The sequence below is a fragment of the Balaenoptera physalus genome (assembly GCF_965194825.1).
Source record: "Balaenoptera physalus genome assembly, contig: HAP1_SCAFFOLD_1240, whole genome shotgun sequence".
NCBI classification, from domain to species: Eukaryota; Metazoa; Chordata; class Mammalia; order Artiodactyla; family Balaenopteridae; genus Balaenoptera; species Balaenoptera physalus.
In genome coordinates, this window is record NW_028125556.1 from 86,422 (window position 1) to 94,511 (window position 8,090).

General features: G+C 38.5%; 1 long non-coding RNA gene across 1 annotated transcript; it reads left to right on the forward strand.

Moving 5' to 3' along the window:
• The first annotated feature begins 4,079 nt into the window (after positions 1-4,079).
• LOC309653817 lies at positions 4,080-6,903 on the forward strand. Its single transcript, XR_014259531.1, has 2 exons — positions 4,080-4,112; positions 6,347-6,903. It is a non-coding gene; the product is annotated as an uncharacterized lncRNA (long non-coding RNA).
• Positions 6,904-8,090: the final 1,187 nt, after the last annotated feature.

The window sequence follows — 8,090 nt, forward strand, 5'->3', positions numbered from 1 at the left end:
GTGCGCGGGCCTCACTAGCTGTGGCATGTGGGCTCAGTAGCTGTGGCTTGCGGGCTGTAGAGCGCAGGCTCTGTAGCTGTGGTGCACAGGCTTAGCTGCTCCGTGGCTTGTGGGATCTTCCCGGACCAGGGCTCGAACCTGTGTGCCCTGCATTAGCAGGCGTACTCTTAACCACTGCGCCACCAGGGAAGTCCCTACACCCTTATTCTTTAGACAAATTATATTATGATCATTCTTTTAAAATTAGAATCTTTTCTTTTTTTAATGGCTAGGGATATTGAGGTATAATTTATATACAGCAAAATTGACTCTTTTTAGCTGACGGTTATATGAAAGTTTTTCTGCTGCTATTTAAAAATTTTTTTTTTTTTTAATGCTATTCTTGTCTGCTTACATTCTTTTTTTTTTGTATGTATGTATGTATGGCTGTGTTGGGTCTTCGTTTCTGTGCAAGGGCTTTCTCTAGTTGCGGCGAGTGGGGGCCACTCTTCATCGCGGTGCGCGGGCCTCTCACCATCGCGGCCTCTCGTTGCCGAGCACAGGCTCCAGACGCGCAAGCTCAGTAATTGTGGCTCACGGGCCCAGTTGCTCCGCGGCATGTGGGATCCTCCCAGACCAGGGCTCGAACCTGCGTCCCCTGCATTGGCAGGTAGACTCTCAACCACTGTGCCACCAGGGAAGTCCCTACACCCTTATTCTTTAGACAAATTATATTATGATCATTCTTTTAAAATTAGAATCTTTTCTTTTTTTAATGGCTAGGGATATTGAGGTATAATTTATATACAGCAAAATTGACTCTTTTTTGCTGACGGTTATATGAAAGTTTTTCTGCTGCTATTTAAAAATTTTTTTTTAATTTACAATAAAATTCACTTCTTTCGTTTTATAGTTCTATGAGTTTTTGCATGTGCACTCTTTCTTGTAACCACTGGCATAGACAGGATGCAGAACTTCATTTCTGTGAGTTTCGATAAACATGTGCTGTTGTGCAACCTCTTGCGTTCTATTTATACGAAAAATTAAAGCCTTATAGATTAGACTAAAATTAATTGGATTGCATCTAATGTCTCATCAAATATGATATTTGATGTATACTTTATATCTGGTTTTCTAATCATTGTAATCATAAATGTGAATTAAACTATTCCATTCGTAGATATAAGGCCAAGAGAATTGAAAGCATACGCTTATACAAAGACTTGCACATAAATGTTCATAACAGCATTATCCATAATAGCTAAGTGGAAACAACCCACATGTCCATCAACAGACAAATGGATAAATAAAAGTGGTATATCCATACAGTGGTATATTATTCAGCCATGAAAAGGAATGAAGTACTGATACATGATACAACATGGATGAACCTTGAAAACACTAATGCTAAGTAAACGAAGCTGGATGCAATGTGTTCATATTTGAATAACAAGAACAGGCAAATCCACAGAGACAAAAAGTAGATTAGTGGTTGCCAGACAATGGTCTGGAGAGGAGAGATTGGGGAATGACCGCTAATGGGGTTTCTTTTTGAGGTGATGAAAATGTTCTGGAATTAGATAGTGGTTATGGTTGCATAACTTTGTGAATCTACTAAAACCACTGAATTGTTCATTCAAATGGTGAATTTTATAGTATGTGAATTATATCTAAAAAAATGCATTGGATTTTACAAGTGTTTTTTCTGTATCTATTGAAATTATATTTTTTTCTCCTCTCACTTGTTAATATAATGAACTGTGTTAGATTTCCTCACTTTTACTGTTCTGCAATTCATGAAATAAAACCTATTGATTTAATGTTTAATATCCTGCTGCTTTAAGTTTACGCATTTTTTTTTAAATGTGGGATTTCTGCATCTGAGTTCATGCGGGACTAGGCCATAGTTGTCTTTTCTTGTGCTATCCTTTTCTGGTTTTGATATAGGATTGTGCTAGTTTTGTAAAATGAGTGCCTCCCATTTGTTTCTATTTTCTTCAACAGTGTGTTTAGGATGTGAATAATCTGTTCTATGAAGGCTTGGAACAGTTCCTTCAGGAAACTCTTTCTGCCTGTAGCCTCTTTGGAGGAGAAATCTTTCACTCTTAATTTAAGGTTTTTCATGACTATTGATTAGTTTGTTCAGAGTTTCTACCTTTTTTTTTTTTTTTTTTTTGCCCATTTGGAGAATTTATATTTTCCTAGAAAATTGCCCATTTCATGTGGGTTTTTAGATGTTTTTTGTGCCTATCTTTTTATAGTTAAAAAAACTCCTGTGTAGGCATCTATTCCTTTTAATTTTTTTAACATATTTTAATTTTGTTCTTTTTATTTTAAACCGTATTTGCCAAAGTTTTGTCTTTTGTGTTGGTCTTTTTAATTTAGATTTAGCAAATAAGGTTTTTTCTCTTTTATTATTTTCTGCTTTTAATCTTATTCATTCCTTTATTTCTTAGGTTTATTATATCGGTCTTTAATCTAGCATCTTGAACTGAAAGCTAACTTCATTTATTTTCATTCTTTTTATGATCTTGCATGTTTATTTATGGTTATAAATTTTTCTTTGGTTACTACTTTGGCTAAATCCCATGGGTTGATATGTAGTACCCTTGTATGATTGTCCTTCAATTATAATTATTTTAAAGCTTCTATTTCCATTCCAACTCCCAAATTATCTAAAGTATTTTTTTTTTTTTAATTTCCAGATGTATAAATTTGGGCTTTGGGGAGAGGATTCTCTTTTAGCTGATAGTTCTTTTTATCGCATGTGTGTGTGTGTGTGTTAGATTCTTCTATTGATATTTGCCTTTTAATATGTCATTATATTGTACATTAGTCATTTCCAATTCTGTTTGCAGTTAATTTTGAAAACATTGATTCAAGTTTATCTATCCACAGAGGATCTGATTGATTGAAGATGATGAAGGACGGTTTTGGGATGCAGAATTTTCTAAATCCTCCTGGAAGTCTGGCAACGTCTCCCTCCAGCCACAAGGCCCTGCCCCACACCCTGCAACAACCAATCTGGAAAACCAGACTTCAACCTCTGCAACAATAGGCCCCAAGGGTCAGGACGTGGCCAGTGACTCACAGCTTCGTCATTTTCAGTCTTTTCCATGTAGAACCAAATGCGGGGAAAGCCAAATATATTCCCCTAAGTAATCACTTAGGACGCCCCTCTTCCTATCAGCTTGTCTCCAGCCTCCCCCATCACAAGCTCTGGGCAGGACATGCCTTCCTTTTTTTGCCACCAGAAAGTGTCCCCACTCTTATGTGTGCCTGAGTCTCAGCCTGATGTGAGGGGTGTTGGCTGACTCCCGTGCTCTATAGACAAGTTCTGAGTAAATAGTGTCTGTTCTCATTTGGGGGGGTGTCTTTTTTCATATATACAGAGCTTAGTATGACAGGAAGCAAATAAAACTCATGATAATGTTTCCCATATTATTTAAAAAACACATTTATTAATCACCATTTTTTAAGTTGAGACATAATTCACGTACCATAAAATTCACCCTTTGAAAAGTGTAGAATTTAGTGTTTTATAGTCTATTCACAAAATTGTGCAACCATCGGCACTAATACCAGAACATTTCATCACCTCAGAAAGTCTGAAAACTCTAGGTAGGATTCAAGTCTCATGGTTTTCTTCTCTTTCCTTCGATTTGCCTGCTTAGAGTAAACAGTGTCTCTGAGAGAGAATACTAGCAGCTGAGTTCTTGGCAATTTGTCCCCAAGTGAGTGGGGACTTGCTTTTTCTCCTGAAACGGTAACTCTGTTTCCACCACTTGAAGTGAGTGCTCTAAGTGTATCCAGGAGGGAGTCAAGGCTCTGAGCACTAGTCCTGTCATCTGGCATCTCTGTGAGGATCGTGGAGTAGGGCAAGCGCTAATACAGCAACCTTCTCCTTTCCAACATTTACACCGACGTGCTCCAGACTCCATGAAGGCAGTGATGGTAAAGAGGGCACATGAAAGGTTATATTTCTCTCCCCTCAGCCATGGTCTTGACGAGGCTGTGACTCACTCCATAAGCGAGTCTGCGATGCAGTGAGCTCTGTCGTGTGATGGACACAAGTGGAGGGATGAGCAAGAGCAGAAGTTCAAGGCCCGGTAGGGGAGGAGGTGTGTGGACGGGTAAGTTCAATACGTCCAGGGTCAGAGGTGCTGGCTAGAGGGCTGTGCAGGGCTGAGGGGGCAGGAGAAAGAGAAGAAACCCTTCAGCAGGACTGGCCCAGAGGGCAGAGTGGAGTCAATTTTGCTTTTTTTTTTTTTTTTCAATCCAATTTTTAATCTGTTTTCTCAGAATACAATTGACAATTTTGAAAACTCTAAAAAGTCAAAACAAAATACTCCCCTTCATTCTTGTTCCAAACCAGCCATTTTCCCCCTGTATAGGTAACTTTGTTCAGAAACTGGAAGCACTTTACAGAAAGCATTTTTCCCTTAATTGGTGCATTGAAGAGGATATAGTAGGTAGAGGAAAACTTAGGATACTAAGGCCATATTTGAAGCTCTGGAGAGGCCTGAACCATCGAGAGTCTCCTATTAGTCTGTGAGCAGGGAAGACAGGAGGAAGCTACAGGAGACACAATGATAGTCAAAGTGGTGAGGTCCCAGGAAACGAGGAGGGAAAGAGGGACCTCAACCCACAGGAAAGGTCAGTCGGGGATCATCTTATCGTTTGGCAGCCCCGAGACCACTGGCTTGTGAAGTTGAGCCCGTCTGTCCTCATATCTGGTCATGAATGCATGGTATGTGTCGAGGTTAGGGAGGCAGCAACTGCGGACCCCAAGTTTGATATACACTCTGTTCACTCACACAAAATGGTGGACATTGCATCAAGGCTCTCTGACTTTTTAATGACTAATTCACCTGTAGCTTTTATTTATTGGGTTTTGTTATGTTCAGACATGTCATGTCAACTCATTTAATCACTCAACTCTCTTGAGAGGTTATTAAAGTATTTTCCACATGAGAACAGGGAGTTTTTTATTGGGGAATACTTTGCCTGTAGTCACTGCTGATAAGTGGAGGAACATGTATATTGCCTGCCTTGTGCTAAGTCTGTAGATTTAACTGAAAGCATTGGGGAGAAGGGATATTTATGAATTCCCAAGTACACATTTTTGAATTGCCAGTCAGCTCACAATTAACATTCTGTTGTGGACTGTGCAGGTTATTTCACACCACCCTGCATGTGATGCTCCTTTATCATGAAAGTCACTCTGTATTCAGAGTGTGCCCAGTTCTGTGATGCATCTGAAAAACATACGCCAAGTCAGCCCAGAGGAACATTGGACTTGACATCAAACAGGGTTTGAGCTTTCGATACACACAGCTGCCTTTTCTCAGTACTGTCGCCCTCGACCATCACCTCTGGACATTTGGGGACATGGGGCAGCTTGAACCAGAATGTCCAGCATGTTTTTAGGAATCAGTGACTTTCAAGTCAGGTGACTGTGAACTTCATCCAGAATTGGGGTAATGTCAATTGCAGGTTTCTTTGAGTGAAATGTCTCTGGAATCTTGTTGAAGTCAATGTAGAACAATCCCTCCAATAGTGCCACAATTCTGTGAACGTATCAATCTTATTAATCTAACCTTCTGCATATTCCTTGGCCTTAGAGGAAACGATGGCTCTGTTGTTACTGGTGCTAAACTTCAACGCAGCACCCACTGTTTCAGTCCCTCCCTTTCGGCGCTTTTCCTCATCTTGATCTCGCCAACATCCCACCCATTTTATTTTTCGTTTGTTTTACCCTTAAAGATATATTCTAATTGTCAATATCCTATAATATGTTTCCAATTACTGGTATATTCCTCCATTTCATACCTTTTCTCTGTGTTAAAGATCAATATTTTAAACATGTTCACAGACGGTAGCTTCAAGAAGAACCCATTTAGCTGAAGGTCAACAGTAAGTTTATGGGGATGAACCCCGCTGTCCACATTAGAGACATGATCTTAGGGTAAGAGGAATTCAGCACAACCACCTGACTGAAAGTGGACTTAAACGCTGGCCCCACAGAGGTTTTTGAATACTTTGCATTTGGAACCATATTGTCCCAAAGGCAAACTGTACCTTGAGTTTCAAAAGGGCAGTTGCTTAAATGTAACTCATGTATATAGTGTTTGAAAAACAAAGAAGACCTAAAACTTAATCAGAAAACAATGGCAGTGAGAGGCTACGAAATAGAAAAATCTATGTGAATTCAGCAAAGTGAGGCTCTATGTGAATGTAAGTAACATGGGGGGTAGTTAGTGGAGACCATCACTGAGGGAGCATCCTAGAATTCATGTGTAGAGAACTAAAGAAATGAATTTTATGTGAGCAAACTTTTAACAGTCTTTCCTTTCCTTATCAGTAGCAGAGACTTCACACTGGAGAAGAGCCCACTGAATGTAACAAATATGAGGCGATTCACATAGAACTGAACTTTCACGCCACATGAGTGGCTTCTCACAGGACAGAAACCCTATGCTTGCAATCAATTCGGAAGAGCCTTCAGCCTTTATTCATCATTGAATTCACATAAGCTAATTTATACTGGAGTGAAACCATGCAGGTCTCATCAATGTGGGAAGGCGTTCAGGCAATGCTGTAACCTTAGATGACGTGAGAAAACTCACGCTGAAGTGAACCCCTATATAGGTTATAAATGTGGAAGATAGTTTAGCTGGAGCCTCACATTTAAATACACCGGAAACTCACATTGGAGAGAAACCTTAATGTGATAAATGTGGGACACACTTCAGCAGAGCCTTAACTTTTATTCACACTGATGAACTCACAAGGTGAGAAACCCTCTCTCTCGAAACACTGTAAAATCTGGTGCTTCAATTATTTTATTCCTTTTATGTTTTCACTTAATGTGCCCCTCATAACTTAAAATTGAATTATAAATAAATTTAATTTTTCACAAGAGTCCTAGTCCTGGAGAATTTGTGGACCCTGCCATGAAAATCCCAAGAACTCAATCAGCCCGGGGTTTATTCCTTCATCAGTATTTTTTAGCCAAAATGTTTTTTTCCCCACCAAGAACAGATAGATATGTCAGGACCGAGAAGTTGGAAGATCATTCCATAAACACAAAAATGTAAAACAACTATACCCCAATAAATAAAATAAGGTAAGATAAAATAAAATAAATCATTGCAGACATGGAGAGTTCCATTTTCAGATTTGGAGAGGGTAGGGGCTGCATGATAAGGCCTGGCTCTTCAGATAAATTGCTTTTACTTTGTTGGCCTAAAAACATTCATTATAACCCTAAAGTCCACTGACGTCTAATGGGTGAAAGAATGTTATTGTAGGGGTCTATAAAGCATGGGATGTTGCCTGCAACCTTTGTGTGTCTGTGTTCCTGTCTGTGTACATGCACACGCACACACACAAACATGCACGCAAGGGAGAGAGCATATAGCATCCACCTGATCCTAAAGAGAAAATATGAGTCTGGAATCAATGGCATAAATGTGTCATCAGGAGAAAGAGCATCTAAGTTACCTTATTCATTAATGTATCAAATTTTCAATTACTAACAAATATTTACTGAAAGCTTCCAGGATTTCAGAACTCGGCTTGTTATGAGGACTAAGTTGTAAATATTACAATGTTCCTATCTTCATAGAACTCTACAGAATAACGCAGTCAATTCAAATATACTGCAAAATAAAATTTCTGATATTAAAAATCAACTATACATAAGGGTTTACAAATCGTGTAAGTACAAAATGTTTGCTACTAATTTACAAAGAAAAGTTGCCACTTTATAAAATAAAATTGAGATTTATAACAGTGTCATTATAGAACTTTGGAAGGCCAAAAATTGTCAAAAAGACTGGGTTATTAAAAAATATTTTACAAAATTCTGAACCTTTGAAAAGCTATTCTGCAAGATTTGGGAAGAATAAAGATAGATTTCCATTTCTAACAGCCAAGATAATTGTTCAAAATATTATGAAATGAGTATTTTTAAATTAATTGTTCAATTACAAAATACACTTTTGAAAATCAATAATGGTTTTTATTAGAATACAAAAACTGCTGCACATGCCTATTAAAATACATTTAACATCCATTTTATTCGAGATTCAGTGGGGCAACATTTT